The 17,387-nt window shown below is 44.5% G+C and overlaps 1 protein-coding gene across 16 annotated transcripts in view; it reads right to left on the bottom strand.

The window, feature by feature from the left end:
- Nucleotides 1-16,283, bottom strand: part of KLF12 (KLF transcription factor 12) — a 258,752-nt gene extending 242,469 nt beyond the window's left edge. For 3 of the 16 annotated variants that reach the window (XM_072850066.1, XM_072850079.1, XM_072850081.1), the window contains exons 1-2: nt 13,925-14,097; nt 9,486-9,636 (exon numbers count right to left, since the gene is read on the bottom strand). The gene's annotated coding sequence lies outside the window, so the exon portion shown is untranslated. The other 13 variants (XM_072850062.1, XM_072850067.1, XM_072850082.1 and 10 more) reach the window with 10 other exon arrangements.
- Nucleotides 16,284-17,387: the final 1,104 nt, after the last annotated feature.

The raw sequence follows: 17,387 nt of genomic DNA, 5'->3' as shown, positions 1-17,387 counted from the left end.
GAAACTGGAGCCAGGGATCTCAGTTCAGCACTCCTTATCCAGCAAAACTCTCACAGATTCTCTCCAGTCCTCCAGCATCCAGAATTAGCTATTACACCAACAAACACAGAAACCCAGAATTATTATAATTTCATGGACATGCAGTAACTTTCAATGCAGTCTAAACTCTTCAGAGATATTAATTTAAAAGCCTGAACCAACAGTTTAGGATTTCCTCTAAGCTACAGCTTTCTCAAGTCAATATTTGTAAATCATGTTTCACACTTCCAAGGAAACCAAGTGGGTAATACCTCTTGCAAACAGTCTCCTTCAATATACTTTTCATGGCTGCAGGGCTCATAGAAGTTATTCTTGGTCTGACTAAGGAAAGAAGTTACACTTTTCCTTGTATCTTAAAAAAAAAAAAGTCAGCCTGCAGAAGCAACTGAAGCAACATACATAGCAAGCATCTACAGAAATCCCTGTGGACTTTGCCATCTGAAGCACACATATCGTAACCCTTGTATTACTCAACTTTTCTACATATTTTTCCCAATGGTAGAACGAAGTGTCCAGGGTAAACAGCACTCATTTTGCACATGCAAAAATGAGGCACTTCTGAAATGACTTCCAAATTATCAGCCAGTGTACCACCTATGGAGGTCTGAACATCTCTCACCACCCTCTCTAAAAATGTATTATGCGTTTCATGGTAAAGCTCAACTGAAGCTCTAATGAAGATAGAGACCAAATCTAGGGATAGAGTAGCATGTTATAATAGAATGCTGCTTACTTGATTTTTTTCTATTATTTTTCTTATTTGACAGATTTAAATCAATTTAAGGCATGATTAGCTTACTGCATCCTGCAGACATAAAATAAATGGTGAGGAGCACAAAATATACTCGAAGTAATTTTGTTGATGGGATCTTTGGAAAAACCAAGATTATCAGCGAAGCGGCAATGACATAATATCTCTATCTGAAGAGAGGAGGAAAAAGTAAAGCCTGACATTAAGTAGAAATAACACATCTATGAATTCCACTTTGATTAATGTGAAGACATAAAACTTTAAAACAAAATGCCTGCAACAGTATTTTTGTGCTCTTCCACACTGAAGACAGAGGAAAGAAACAAAGAAATAAATTTTCCTGCCTGTTAGAAGTTCTGTAAGACTTCTGTTTCCAAAAAGCTGGGTAATATGCTTTTAAATGGTACGCTTAAAGAGCATTATGTGTCCAAACATCCTTGCTGAAAAACAAAGACTCTGAAGTTTCACCAGAAGAATCCAGACTAGAAAAATACACATCGCACTCTCACACCTGCTTGCATGTACCTACAAGATGCCCTCAACAACTGTTTAATACACAAAACACATCTCTAAAGTTCCTCAGGATGTTGCATTTTGTTCGCTCAGAGAAACTCCACACTGGGTAAGACACAGATGCTCTTTGGTGGCTCAGGGTAACAACAGAAACATCAGCCCTTCGAGAAAGCACCTCAACCTCCTCCTGACGTAACAGGCATCGAGCCAAGCCCACAGACTTTGGCTGTAACACAACTGACTGCGTCCAGCACAAATCTGCAACCTACAAAGATCCACATTCAAGAACAATACACAAAACAAACCTGCAGCTTCTCAACAAGCCTAGAAGGAGCAGCCAAGAGACTCTTTTGACATTACAACAGAGGATTGTTCAAACAACAAAAATGAACCCATTAAAACATAATCACTTTACACAACGTACCAGGCATCCCATTAGCTACGTAAACTTCTGTGGCGAGCAGTGAAAACCAATTTCTGTCTTACAAAACATCTCAAAGTTGTCTGCAGTATAAGAAATGTCATTCCAGAGATGATGACTGAGATACTAGCAATGGACACGATCTTCCGTGGATAGTAACTAGTGCTGCAATAAGATAAATCCATGTTGCATGAAAAGTATATTCAGCAGCAAATAGTTTTCAAAAGAACTTAAGTCACCACTGAGCAACAATGGGCTTTCTTTTTGCCACCATTTACTAATGAAACACACACGCACATTTACTTTTCATTGACCATTTGTGTCCTCCCCCCACCCCTTAATTTAGTAGTTTCTCTCCCCTGCAACCCTTCATGCCAGAGAAGGGCGACTCACACTGAGTCCAACAGCACAACTGGGAAACAGATGGGACGGAGCAGAAATACTCTCCCAAGACCCTGGAGCCAGAACAAACACGAGGACACGTACCAAAGGCAGCCCTCACCCAGAGTCCAAGGAGAGAAAAAGGCCCAAGGGACCCTCCTGCTAGAATGCAAGTAAGGTCATGGTCACCTCGGAACTCACATGTCCCAGTTACAGAAGAGCAAGACATGAAAGGCACCCGACAGCCTGACCTAAACAGAAAAAATGGAGTTGCTTTCCACATGGCAACTTGTGAGGAACCACAAGTTTTCCTAAAGGTAACGCAAGACACCGGCAGCGAGACGCCACGTGCAGCTCCAGCTGTCTACTGCACCGACCCAGAAACCAAGGGGTTACTGCTTCGCCGCAGTGCTTTCAGGAACTGCTGCAATAAATCTTCAGCTCCAGGGACCTATAACATGCTATGTCATCTATAACATGAAAATATAAGTTAAGGGATGGCTGTTTTTTACATTTAGAGAATTGTGTGCAATGGAAACTAATTCTGCATTTAAAAAAAAAAATCCACACTTGAAAGTAAAAAAAGATAAAAAGGCTAATAGACATTGCGTGGAGAAAACAAGAGCAACGTTACTAGTGAAGAACAACAAACAACATCTAAAAATTCCACTTTAGTAAAAAATGAAATCACATTATTAGCCTTTCCAGAGAAAGGCTTTTAAGCTAATGACTGCAAATGCTTTAGGCTCACATTTCTTCTTTGCCCTGCGAAGAGCTGTACTCAGAAGACAAAGTTCAAAAGCTCCGTGGAGAGCTGTTCACGAGCCTCACACACCACTGCTGGACTGTAAGGGGCTGTTTCTTAATAAACTGGTGGTTCATAAAGAACATAAAAATCATTAATAGTAGCAAGCCCAACGGAGGAAAGCACAAGCCTACTTCAAGCACCCCACTGGAAGCCTAAACCAAGACATTGCAGCATGCACTGGAGAAGAGTTTGTCAGGAGGAAGAACCGGAGCAAACGCTGGGACTGTAACAAGTGACTGGAGGTCGAATGAATTTTAGAAAGGTGATGTTTCCCCCCAGACCAATTAGTTTTGCAGTAGTGGTGTGTAAGATGTGTGTAAAATTAGCTTTACAATGTATTTCACTTTCCTTTTTTAAAACACGGATAAGTAAACACCCATTTGGACTCCTCTCAAGAGCATAAGGAGATATTCTTTTAGCAGAGAGTCTTCACCATGTCTGGATGTATTTCTAGCGCTTTTTACCTGGTTCACTTTCCTCTCGGGCAGCTTGAAGCATTAATAAAACCTTTCCTCTGACTGGCACTTTTCCGTTTTCTGACTTGTTGCACAGGGCTACACCGCACAATGGTCCTTGTTCCCAACCCTGATCCTTCTCACAGGATCTGTACTAGTTACGTCAACTTGCAAAAAGAAAGTGACACAGCCAACAAACTTCCTTTTCCCTCTCTGAGAAGGAGGAAGGCAATTAAATTTCCAATTGTACTATTTTTTTTTTTATAAAACTCTGCACCGTACATAATTTTGCCTGGCTCCATGAGAAATACAAGTAGAAATGGAGTTGTCACACTGAACAAAACTATACAATGAAAAAGCTGGCAAAAAAAAAACACCACCAAAAAAACTTGCTTTGTCCTTTAGTTGCTATTTCAAGAAGTCAGGGAGAAGGCAGAGAAAAAAAACAGAGAAAGGCCCATCTTTAGCTTGGTTTCCTTATAAAATAAGGTTACCTATGATCACAGTTTTAAAGTCAGTATATGTAGAAATTAAGCTTTATTTACATAATTATATCTCCTTGAGAAGACTGAGAAAATAGAGCAGTATATACGTAAGCATGGAAGAAAGTCTCCAAAAAGGATGAAATAATTACAGGGAAGAGCTCCAGTTTGTTTGAGTACCAGTAGGACTTCAATGATAAGATCACTGTGAAAGAGCACAACTTCCCCAAGTCGAGCAGAGCTCAGCAAAATTCACCTGGTATTCTTACTCACTCTTTTAAAACTGGTATAATTAATGAATTAATGAACAGCAGGTGGGGGGGGGGCGGGGAAATGGAGTATCCAAATAACAGCATTATTAAATTTGAAATTATCCTGGAAAAACATAGGAAGAAAAAACAGAGTGAGCAAGAGACAGAAAGGTCTGAGAAGTGCAGCACAAGGTAAGCACACCAAACACTGAGCCTGGGTGATTCTGCTCAGCTAGTACCTCTAGCCAACGAGCATCCCATTTCATGCTTTAGATATAATACACTGACTAGACATGTCCAAAAAGGCACCTGAGAAATGGGGTGTCAGTGTCATCAGCTGAGAATAAGTGAAATATTTGAAAAAGTTAATTTCATAGGCAGCTTCACAAAATGAGAATAGATGGCTACTCCTATCTTTTGACGATGTTTAATACTCCTAGAAAAAGCAGACTAACCAACAGTGCTCCAAAATCTGTCTGGTAAAGAAATGGCTTTTTTCTGTAACATTATTATATGTTCTAACAAAAAACTCTGACTCTTATTTAAATTATTCAACAAAATTACATTTGAAATTATGAAACCAATTTACATTCCTTCTTTCGTCAGTGCTCAAGCAGTACCCACTTGCTGTTGAAGTTCCAGAGAAACTACTAACCTGACAAAAATCACAGATTAAACAAAACTGAAATGTAGTAAACTCATCAATAAGCAGGTGCATAATAATAATAATAATCTTCTCTCTCACAGCTTATTCAACCACCACAGACCAATAACTAACTCATTCAAGAGCTGAAAAATCTACCGGGAGCAAAAGAAACTAAGTAAACGCATTTTTATCTTCCAGTCTTTTAATATAAACAATATGTGGAAGGCTGATACCTACTAGTTCTAAAACTCTCAAGGATATTTTAAATAGAAGCTATGAGTTTTTCTTAAAAAGCAAGTATTATTTTTCCTTTATTTAATATAAAAGTTAGTTTTAAACACAAATACTTTTTAGTAAGATTTTTAAAGTAACCTGGCACATTAAAAATAAATCAAAATATTAATAAAAATAATTTCAATTATGTTTTCTACAGTTTGAGAGTTCCAATTTCTATCTAAGTATAGCTGACAAAGTCAATAGTAAAATTAAACCACCTAGTAAATAAGAAACACATCAGTCATATTGTAATACTAAATATGCAAAAATTAAAACTCAGTAAATGAACATTAACTCCAGAAACTTTTAAAATAGATAGGTATGCATACAATGCATCCTCTTGGCTAGAAATTTGAGTATACTCTGCATAAAGACTATTTCGTCTGAAGAGTATCAGCATGCTAAATGTCACTTACCCGACGGACATCACTGAGAACAGAAAATCACTAAGAATTGCAGAAACCAAACGAGACTTAAAGTGATTGTTTAAATCAAGTTTTCCTGCCCGTTACTTTAAAGTCAAAATGATATAAATCAATTCGCCCTCTTCAACAGCCACAAATTAAAATGCTGTTCAATTATGCAAACTCTGAAAATGAAGACTGAGAAGGAATTGACAGGAGACTGGTTGACCACTCACTTAAGAGACAGAGGTATAACAAGGTTAAGTGGCTGGAAGCCAAATATATGGATAAATTCAGGGTACAAATAATGCATAGAGGTTAGAGTAATTATAACCACTGGAACAGCTTACCAAAGAAGACAGTTGATTCTCCATTGCATAAAGTTTTTTACTTTATAACTGTGTATTCACAAAATGTTCCAGCTCCAAGCGAACATGCATGCTTCATGCAGGCCAAGGCGACACACTACTGATGGCATTATTTAAATTGAATTAGATTATCATAATGGTCTTTTCTGATCTTCAAATCAATGAATCTACAATTTGATCCCATGTTGAGATCTCATATTTCTTCTCACTTCACTAAGTCCTGCCCCCAGTGAGTATAACTTAATTTGACTTTACAGTACGTTCCTTCTCCTATCTGCTTAAATGCCAACGTGTCCACCAGCAACTAAAGACTTTGAACAGAACCAGTCATCATCTGAAACCATCCTTTGGGATGGCACTGAACTAAAAATGCAGCTTCACTCTTCAATTAAGACCTCAAGCACACACTTTTCAAAGCCTTTTCACTAAGTCATTGCAGACAAACTGTATTTCACACGCTACTCTATGGGGGGTACTTAACATGTTAGTTCTTTAGCCTACGACACAGGAAATTAAATCCCCCTCTCAACATGGGACTTCACGTTCGGGCAGAAGATTGCTGTACAGAGGGTTAGGAAAGCCTGCATCAGGCACCAAGAGCAAGGATGATAGTTTTAAAGCAAAACAGCCTAGAAGTACTCCTAAACCACAGCACTAAGAGCTCAGTTTCAAGCTGGAAGCCTCCTCCTAGACATACAGCACTAGACAGGTCTCCAAAAACAGGGTTCATATTACAAACGGGGAGAACGAATTGAATTCTGCATCTGTGGCTAAATTCGAACTTGTTCATCCAGGCAGAAATCCTTATAAGTCTTTGCAACTTACACATCGGTTAAATGTGGCTTCGCTTCTTCTACAGCACTTGCAGCGCTGTCAAGATGCTTCTAGGACACAATTCCTGTACTTGACGCTGTTGCCAATCCTCAAGCTTCATAAAAGCTGTGGTCTAGTCGTTCAACTTTTAAACTGAAAACACTATAATGTCTGACAAACGCTGACTGGAATTACTGTTTTAGATCATATCAAATGATTGCCGTAGCATGTGTCTCATTTCTGCTCCCTCCTATAAAAATTACTTTTACAGATTCTTTGATATAGATAAAAAGTTTCTGGTTTGCTGAATTACTTTTAACATTGTATAACACAAGGAGAGTATTTCCACTGACTATTTTCATATTTCTAATATTTAACTGATACGAAAAGAAGACTTTTCGTGCTACCCTCATGTTTCTATTTATGATATCACAGTAATATCCAAGGAGCCAGCCTGGATGTGAGACTGACCCTGGCTTGCTCTGGGTCTGCTGAAAGACAGTCCAGCACCCACAGCCAAATGCAGGGGAGCATCCTCACCCCACATGCCCCGCTCTCTGGCCAGGCAGAAGCCGCCACGGAAAGCCACGCTCTCGGAAAAGCAGCCCTGCTCAGAGGGCTTGCCAGTTAAGTGCTGAACAACTGAGAAAATATCCCTTACGTGGAGCAAGTAGCAATTTTAAGTGTATATATATATATATTTATATATGCTATAAATAGCATTAAGGGCCACTGGCTTCTTCGGTCGGATGGGTGGAAAGCACAACAGTGCAAGTAGAAAAGTTTTTAAGAAAAAGCATGGGGCGGGGGGAGGGAAAGAGTAGTTAAAGTTGCTACACCTTTCATAAAATGAAGGAGGCTTCAAAATAATCTAGGATGCAGAAAAATCTGGCTGGGAATAAAAATCAAAGCAGACTTTTAATGACAAGACACTGTTCCGCTCAGGCCACCAGTGGAAGGGTTGTCAGAGAACAGCACTCCTCACCTGAAGCCGGGCAGGGCAGCGCTGTTGGCGACCAGCAGAAGGCAGCCCCACAGCTAAACACACAGTGACGGGGGCTGATGGATGGGACTGCCATACATCGACTGCGGTCAGAATTCATCACAAGAAGAGACTTTCTCCTTTCAGTTTTAATTTCTCCTTCTTTTTTTTTTTCCCTTTTTCCCCCCCCTCTCTTCCCCTGCCTTTTCTTTTTTTGAGGAGAGGGAAAAGACATGTCAATAAAAGCCACACATACAGAGAACTTCAATAATATTTGGGAGAGATCTGAAAGCCCAAGTATTTTTCACTTCTGCTGATGGACTTCAGGCTATGCCCACAAGAGGACCCTGGTACCAGACCACCAAGCTCCCGCTGTCATCCGTACTGAAGGGAGCCACAGCCTGGCTAGGGGTGCCTGCTCTCACCATGCACGGGCTATGTTAAACACTAAATAACGAAAGCGAGGAGAAGAGCCCACGGAACCTGCTATTCCATCTTCACCACCATCAAATCCTGCAGGGCCAGGAATGCTTCTCCAAGGATTCAAGCAGAGCAGGTCTCCTCTCACCTATCTTTAAACAAGTACAGTGCACGCATCTATGCGTGAGCTAAACATCTGAGACTTCCTCTAGAGTCTGCCAACAGAGAGGTTTTCTGATGGGTCTTTTGTCCATTAGAATGATTCTAACATCATTATTTTCCATACATACCTCTGAAGCGAGGATGAGCTAGGCTCCTCTTTTTGGGAAAGGACTGTATTTTATTCAAGCTATTCGCCAGAACTGACTTAGGCAAGTGTCTGTGATTGCTATGCATAGACTCAAGCCTCCCATCCTTGCCTAGTCCACATGCTTCTTTAGCATCGCAATGAAAAAGAAATATTGTCTTCCTAAATCCAGCAACACACACAACCTAAAGGAGAGCACATCTCCGGTAACCACAAAATAAATCCATCTTGGATACTGTCTGGGATGCAAAGAAGAAAAAGTGTGCTAAATCTCACAATGCTTTTCAATTTGTGCTACGTTTATATTTAATTGTTCAATGCGACTACTGTAAACTTTATCCCAATAGAGTCACAACCAAAAATTACAAATCTATCACCTTCTCAAAACAGAAGGTCCAGAATTATTGATACATACTCTTTAGACAAATGCCAAAGACATTCTAGCAAAATGTCGATTTAGCTGAATATAGATCTCGAAAGTAAAAGTGAAAATGGCAATGCTTTCTGAAATAGCAGCCTCCAAATCTGCCTGCTAACTAGACTGAGTTTGCACACTCTCCTCTTCAAAAGGGGAAAAATAACCCACTTTGCTCATTTTTTCCTTTCAGAATTCTGTAGGGCACTGTCTATACAAAAGATTTCCTTGGTTAGACGGAACCAGTGAAAAATTAAGTCGCCTTGTAACTGTTATCGATTTATAGAAACTGGAAAGGAATGTTTTTCCCCACGTGTGGGGGTTTTTTGATTTTTTTTGTTGTTGTTGGGTTTTTTGGGGGGGGCAGGAGTGTTTGGTTTCTTGGGGTTTTTTGTTGGTTTTTTGGTTGGTTTTTTGGGGTTTTTTTTGTTTTTTTTTTTTTAAGAGAAATCTTTTCATTTCCCACTTAACCCAAATTTTCTTGCAACTGAAAGATTCTCTGAAAAAGGAACTGGAAGAGTTCCAACAACTGTCCAACACTGAAAAAGATTTTTAAAGTGTCATCAATCATAGCTCTTTACATGCTCTTCTAGAGCACTGCCAACCCATACTTGAAGACTAAGTCAAAACTCTTTTATGCCAACATTGCACACTCAAAATAAAGACAGATTAAAAAAAAATATTTCTATATTATTCTGATTTTAAGTCAAGTCCTGCTCAGATTCACGTCAGATGTTGCTACATAATACTCACAGCCATTATCTTTCTTTTTTTCCTAGGAAGAACTGGCAACTGGTACCATTAATCCTAAATATCTCAGTGGCTACCTCAGATGACAACGTGTTATCACATCTGCTATAAAAGGTGTCCTCAATTTTTAGCAGACCATCTGAAAACGCTGGTCCTATGGAAAAAAAGGAATAACATCTATGGTAAATGACAACAAAGTTATTCTTTGAAATTCATGTTACAAATTTCTAATATTGCATTATTCTGTTTAACAAACTTCAATCGTTTCAGCTGAAATTCTCAGCAACTGCTTCTGCAAAGTTTGATTTGAACGTTCTTGAGAACACAGCAGTCGGGTTAGGCTTTACCCATGTCAATGCCAGTCTGTCAAGACTTGAACAAAATATCCGAGAATTACAGTTCGCCCATGCTCAGGAAGGCTTCCAGAGCTCGCTGTAGCATCTCCAACTCTGCTAACAGACCTGAACTTATTTCCACATCACCTGCACCGACCCAGCCAGCATCACTGTGCTTCCCGCATTGCCGTCAGGGACCTACAAGGCTCAAGAAAAGAGATGCAATACCACCACCGGCAAAGCCCTTCTTGGCCAAGGCAGAGGAAAATAAACTATTTAGGTAGTCAGCAGGAGGATCAGCGTTAGCATGCACAACCTTGCACTCTTCACAGCTCTGAACACTAGACAACGCCCCACACTGATTAGGAATTAGGGTCACTGCTTACCTACCACCTTACAGAGAGGGTAACGAAGTGGTTGTCCTAGGTGACATCTGACAAAACCGAGACCAGGACTCAGGTCTCCCGACACGATACATCATCTGATTAATTATCCCCTTTGTGGCGCTGATGTCCAAGGTCATGCATTTGATTGTTCTACATTTAAACGACGAGAACACGCTCGCCCCACAGCCAGGAACAAAGCTCTGGATTTTTGAGTCCCATCATTACTCTGCTATGTAGCAAATACTGTGCCAGCCATTAGCAAAGAGCGTGCTTCATTCCCATCCTGGAGGCTGGTTCACAGAGAGGACAAAAGCTTGCTACTGCTAACCAGACATTCCTTAACTCAAGTGGTGCTGGGTCTGCGCTGCAACTCCAAAGCCTGTCAACGCCAGCACTACCAGCGACCCACAAAAGGATAAACACCACTGCACATGAGGGCATTTGTTTCAAGGGGGGGGGGGGGAATCTATGAACAAATAAACAAACCAGGAGATTAAAAAAAAACAACCACAGACATTGCTAGGATAGCATTCAGAGGGTAGGAAATGCCAGTGCACAACGGTCTTGGCAAACTTTATTCAGTATCACTGAGCATTACTTTTAATAGTCTTTAACCATGGGATCTCCTTTGACCCTAACACACACAATTTTAGTTCTGATATATCTTAACTTTTGCATCCTTGTGGTTTTACTGAACTTTAAAAAATTAAAAAAAAAAAAAGTAAAAAAAGTAATAATCAGCAAGCCAACACCTAGACAAGTCCCACCCTTGTACCTGCAGCTGAAGGGGCTCCTCTGACGCAGGAGCTGATGTGCACAGATGTGGAGTGCATGAAGAAACATAGTCAGTATGAACCATACAGTCCCTGAATATATTTCACATGATTTCATATATTCACTCCAACGTTTTACCTTATATTTCAGTTGAGAAACACTGGGATGGCTCATGCCACCATCCCTTCCCAAAAATGCAGGAAATGACAGAAATAGTTATAGGACCAAGGCACACCATAATTTAAAGTTGTCTTCTCCAAATCAAAACACATCATTCTGCAGTAGACATAAATGCAAAAAAATATTTGTATATTGTAATTTGATTTTGGTTTAAACCAAAGTCTAGATCATGCTTTCTGATTAATGCCACCAGATTTTACACTGAACTCAAGAAAGGAAAGTCCACACAAGCTCAGTGTTATATACAGTGTAGATATACTGCCTTTTTGGCAAAGCCATGCTCATTTTTCCTCTTCCTTCTGTCTCTCAGTATTATTTTAAGAATTCTCTGCCACCAAAAGGTAACTAAAACTAATTAAAGAATGCTCTACCATTTTTGTATTATAGTTATTGCTTGGGAGCAAACATGAGAGCACAGACTCAGAATAAACTTCAAACATACCAGTCACACGAAACTTTGCAGAAGTATGAGGAAGTTCATAGATTTTAGGGCACCAAGTCTAAGCAGACCTTCTGCACAGAAAAGAGCTTCCAAATGCAAACACAGCGCCACTAGCATAGGTTTGTTGTGTTAATGTATATATATATATATATATAAATAAACCAAAAGAGACTGCACAACTATCCTCACAGTGGTCCAATTTTACTCACTTTTGCAACAGTGCTACACACATATATTAGGTCTAGTCAACGCTCCAGTCAAGTTTGTCAACACAGCTCTATGCCTAGCTATAAACTAAAACAATCACTTTGACACTGAATCCTCAAATATAACTCTTGTTGCTCTTTTTTTTTTCCATTTAGTACTGACTTTAAAAAAAATCATTCAGTTGAAGCAAGAGGACTGTCTAAAGTTCAGTTGTTGAACACAGGGTAAGGTTACATGGAGCTTTTTCCACTGACGAACAACGTTGAAAGTGTCCTTAGTACTACAATGCAAAAGCATTTCTCTTTTCTAGCGTAAGCATGCATTTACTTAAAAAAAATAATTTCTTTTTCACTGCATAGGAAGCATAGTCATTTTGTGCTTTCACCTTTGCACTTCCAAGACTCAAAATTTGTCTTACAGATACAGCACAGCACACCTTGCACAAAAGGAAAGGAAAAGCCACAACCCGACTGCTCGATACTTGTCTTTACATCTCACTTTGAAACAGCATGCTCATTATATGTTTTCCTCTTAGCTGGGAAAAGTGAGCATGCTTGTGTTTGCAGCTCCTCCTCTTTCAAAAAACACACAGCTGCAGCTGTAGTAAACAACCACTAGTCAGGAGCTGAGAAGGTCAAAGTCTCAGCGCTGCATCCATTTCAGCTTTTCTAAAAATGAAATTCCCATTTCAATAAATTAATTTTTTGTTTCATTTTGTAGTTACATCAAGGAAAGGCAAACCACAATCATCCTCCAACAAAATAAATCAAGATACAATACTTCAAAAGCCACAACCAAAACACTTCAGTAAAAATAAGTATTTCCCCAGCTTTATTAATATACAAACCCCTCATTCACAGTCTCATATTTTACTTGATTAGAGCAAAGACTTTGTCAAAACCAACCTTGTACTGACAAGACCTGTTACACAATGCAAATGACACTTACTGAAGGAACGAGCAAGGAGGTTGGCCACTCCGAAAAGTGGTGCCAGTGGCCATGAAAGGCTCACAGAGGTGACCCAGCAGCCTGAAGCAGAGAGGCTACAGCACTACAACTCTGGGAAGGCTAGCGTAAGCGGGCATCATCGACCCAGTGATGAGAAAAGGCACACACCTTCCCTTTACTTTATAAACTACCCAAAATCTAAACAACAGGATGCCCTTCTAGCGCTGAAACCCACACCAAATTACGCAGACCTTCTGCAGCCCTGTGGTATGGCAGAGAGCTCCCCAAGCACCCGGGAGAGCATCGCCCATTTTCCTCAAAAACGTGTATTTCTATTTAATTATGGTGGGTACTGTCACACACCACCTTGGTCTGGGTAAAGGGGAAGATGGTCACTGGCACTGTGCTTGGTAGCCCAAGCCCTTCGCTGACCCCACTACCATCTCCTGGGGGAAGAACTGGTTCAGCCCCACCGCATGTTCAGGTCTGGCTCATCCTGACAGAAAGACCTGGCAGAAGACTCTGTGACTAACATGCCACAAAATCTTAAAGTTTATTTTAAAAATCTTAAAGTTTATTTTTAAAAAGTTGTTACACACAGTCTTCTTGGGCTCTCAGGGGCCTTTCCAGCAAAGGTTTTTCTGCAAGAGAGCAGAGGAAGGCCTGGAAATATTACCACTAAGTATTGCTGGGGAAAAAAAATAATTAAAAATACCTCATTTCCCATCCTCCCTTCTTTACACGTCTGATATTGCCTCACTGTCAGAAGCAGAAACCAAACAGTATCTCCCACATCCTAAACTCCTTCCCAGCCCCTCCAACACACATGCAATCACTCATCAAATGCCCCATGGCATAGCTCCTCCTCAAAAAGCCTCTTTTCCCCCCGCAGCTGGGGGATAGAAGAGAAAATACGATTTTTCACAGCACTCTTTAAATGCCATTGACTACTCCATGAAGGGGAGGGGAAAAAAAAAGAAAAGGGGGGTGGGGGTGGGAGGGGAAGCCCAAGCTATCTTGTAAAGCTGCCAGTAAGCTAAGGAAAAGGTTTGTCTAAAGAAAGGGGGCAGTCTGGGGTGCACACCCCCCCCAGTTCCAGGTACCAAACACAGGAAAAGGAAAGGGGGGGAAAAAAATAATAAAAGGGGGGAAAAAAAAGAAGGAAAATACCACCAGGGTTGTTCTGGACGCAGCAGGGGTGAGCGGGTGGGGGTGCTGGCCCGGGGAGGGGTGCGCATGGGTGCTGCTCCCCGGCCGCCGAGGGGGTGATGTCATCCCGCCAGGCTCCAGCCCGGGCACCCGCCGGCAGCGCAGCGGCAGCAGCTCCGACCGGCTGCCAAAGCCTCAGGCAGCACGGAGAAAGGAAAAAAAAAAAAAAAACACACATAAAAAGCATTAAAAAAATAATTAAAAAAAAAAAATCAGCATGCAATGTTTCCTTCGCTATGCGTGGTCGGTTTGCGACGATAAGGTGACACGCCGGCTTGCAGACAGCGGTTTCAAGTTGATTACGTCCCATTAGAAAGATATTCCCCCTCCCCCAGCACGAATAATATATATTAAAAAAAAAATAAGCAGACTCGGTTTACGCAGCCTGACGTCATTAATAAAATGCTCCTATCGCCCCATCTGTGACCCATTCAGCACAGTTACTAATCCCACACTAAGACCACTTTGCTGTTCCTGTGCGTTTCAGAGTTGGAGACCAACCAGAAAGCAGAAAATGGAGCCCATATGCCAGCGCTATATAAAGCAGCCTCGCAAAGTTGCCGCGAATATCTACCTGTCGTGGCGAGACAAAAAAAGAAAAGCAAAAAAAAAAAATACGGGGGAAGAATACCGTTTATTTCATGATGGATAATGAAAAAAATATATATTGGTTTACTTACTTATTCAGGGGGAGGGGGACTGCCAAAAGCTAGCAGGATTTTACAAGCTCGATATAAACCCCGACACAAGTGAACTTCTCTTCGGTGCTTCCTGCCAAACTGCTCGTACCTGCTCCCTAAGCGCGGAAAACAGCTATTTTCCACGCGAACCCATTTACGGGAGCCAAGATCCGAAAAAACCCGCCGTTTGGAGCGGAGCATCGCATCCCTGCAAACCATGGAGAGGGGGAAATATAAAATAACCCATCTGGTGGCTCCTATCCGCCTCCCCCAAAATCCCGCACCACCAGGCGCATAGGAGCCCAGATTTCATCCCAGCGCATTTACCCGGCTGCACCAGCAAGCGGAAAGCTTTCGGTGGGCTTCACAGGGCGACGCTGATGCCATGGGGCACGCATCTCCCGCAACCATTCTGGCCACACGCTTTTAACGTGAATACCAGCGGTTTGCTCCCCAAGCAACGCCAGATGACTTCTGGAAGAGCAAGTATTTATTTTATAGAAGATAATTATTTTTGTAGAAGGTAATATAGCGTTACACTCAGATTTGTATTCCCCCCCCCCATATAGCGTTCCACTCCCATTTCCCCCCCGCCATATAGCGTTACACTCCCATTTTTTAATATCTTTTTAATATTTATTTTTATATATTAATTTTTTTCACACACACACCCCCCGCAAAAGGCGCAGGGGCACCGCGGCCGCCCGCCCCCCGCCCGGGGACGGCAGCACAAAGGGCTGGGCGCTCCCAGCTCGCTCCTCATCACTCCTCACTTATCGCTTTTTATTTTTCCCCACTTTTTCACCGCCCCCCCCAAAGTCTCAGCGGGAAAGTTGAGGGAAAAGTTCGGGCCAGCGGGGGCGGCCCCCAGCACCCTGCACACACACATCCCCCTCCCCGGCATCGCTGCCGCCGGGGCACCGGGAGGGATGGCGAGGAGGGAGGGAGGGAGGGATGGCATCGCCGTTAACCTCCGGTTCGCCCCGGCGGCGGAGCCCGCTCCGGCAGCGCGGGGGGAAGGCGGCGGGGGGGGCGCCCTGCCCCCGCTTTTCTTTAAAATTATTTAACTTCAGTACAGGAGCGATTATTACTATTTTTTTTTTTTAATAAAGCTGATTGGGACAGCAGCAGCAAAAAATATATATGTTAGCCGTTTATTCTGATAAGAAAGGGAATCGGCACAGACCTGAGCAGAAGCGGCAGAGCAGGAGAAACTGTTTCCTTCCCCTGACACAGGGTCCCCGCTCTCTCCCTCTGTCTGTCCGCCCCGCTCTCCCCGGGCAGTGTCACACACACGCACAGCACAGCACAGGCGGAGGCAGCCGGCGGCCGGGCTCGCCGCCGTCCCCGGGAAATGAATGGGGGCAGCCCGGGGAACCGCGGCGCTCGCCGCCGACTTACCCGCGTCACATGATGAGCCGGGGGCAGGGTGGGCCGGGGGTGGAGGCTGCCGGCGCCGCCTCGCCTCGCCTCGCCTCGCCTCGCCTCACGGTGGGGCCGCCGCCGCGACACCCCACCGGCCGCTCAGACAAAGGGCCCGGTCCGGACCGCTGTCCCCCTCCCCAGCTCCCGGCCCCTGCTCCGGCCGCGGCGGGCGCCGGTGGCGTCGCTGGCATGCGGCGCGTCCCCGCCCCCACCGGCAGCCGGGCGGGGGGAGGGGAGGGGCCGCGCCCCCGCCCCTCGGCCGCCCCGGTGCACCGCCCGCCCCGCCCCGGGGGGGTGGGGACGGGAACGCCCGGCCGCGCCGCCCCCCGCCCGGCCCCGGCCCCGGCCCCGGCCCCGGCCGCGGGGGGCAGGGCAGCGGCGCCTCCGGGGGCGCCGCGGGGAGGGGCAGGGCGGGGCCGGCAGCGGGGGCGCCGAGGGGAGGCCCGGGGCGGGGGGGCGCCGAGGGCAGGCGGGCGGGAACAGGTTAACGGGGTGCCGAGGGAGGCTCGGCGGGATGCGGGGCGATGGGGAGACCGCGGGGGCACGGGGCAGCGGGGACGCTGAGGGAGGCCCGAGGGGGCGGGGCGGCGGCGGGGCGCTGAGGGGAGTCCCGAGGGGGACACGACACCGGGCGGCGGCAGCGCTGAGGGGACCCCGGGGGGACATGGCGGTCGCGACACTGAGGGGCGTCCCGGGGGATAACGCACAGGGCGATAGGGTCGCTGAGGGAAGCCGCGGGGGGGGGGACACGGGGGGGTCAGGGCACGGGGCCGCTGCAGGGAGCCCCGGGGAGTGGGCGGGGGCGGCGGGCGGGGCCCGGGAGGGAGGGAAGGAGGGAGGGGGCCGGGCGCGGCGGGCCGGGGGGCTGAGGCGCGCAGCGGGCGGCCGCGTTGCAGGGCCGCGGTGCCGGCGGGGCGCGGGAGGCCGGGCGGCGGGGGCGGCCCTCGCTGCTCTGCGCATCTCGGGTGGCCCTGCCGGGCCCTCGCAGTTACCTGGCGCTGGCGGGCTCGCAGGGGCTGAGCTCTGCAAACATTCCTCTTCTCTTTTTTTCTTTCCCCTTCCCTAGGCGCTCTGCAGCCGGCGGGAAGTATGCGAGGTGTGTTTTTTGCTGGGAGGTCAGCGCGTAAGGCAGAGTCGCGCCTCGGCAAACAGAGAACTTCCTTTATGGGAAGATTTTTTACACGTAAGGGCTGCAGATACCCAGTTGAACAGGCTTTAATAACAATATACAGAGAAACAGGTTCCAGAATCTTAAAGTTTGTTTAAAACATAAACTCTTTTTATTACATGCATGTTTTAAAAGAACTCTAAAAACCTTA

This window comes from Ciconia boyciana, chromosome 1 (assembly GCF_034638445.1).
Source record: "Ciconia boyciana chromosome 1, ASM3463844v1, whole genome shotgun sequence".
Taxonomy (NCBI): Eukaryota; Metazoa; Chordata; class Aves; order Ciconiiformes; family Ciconiidae; genus Ciconia; species Ciconia boyciana.
Note: the sequence above shows the minus strand (reverse complement) of the source record. Positions and strands in the feature narration are given on the sequence as shown.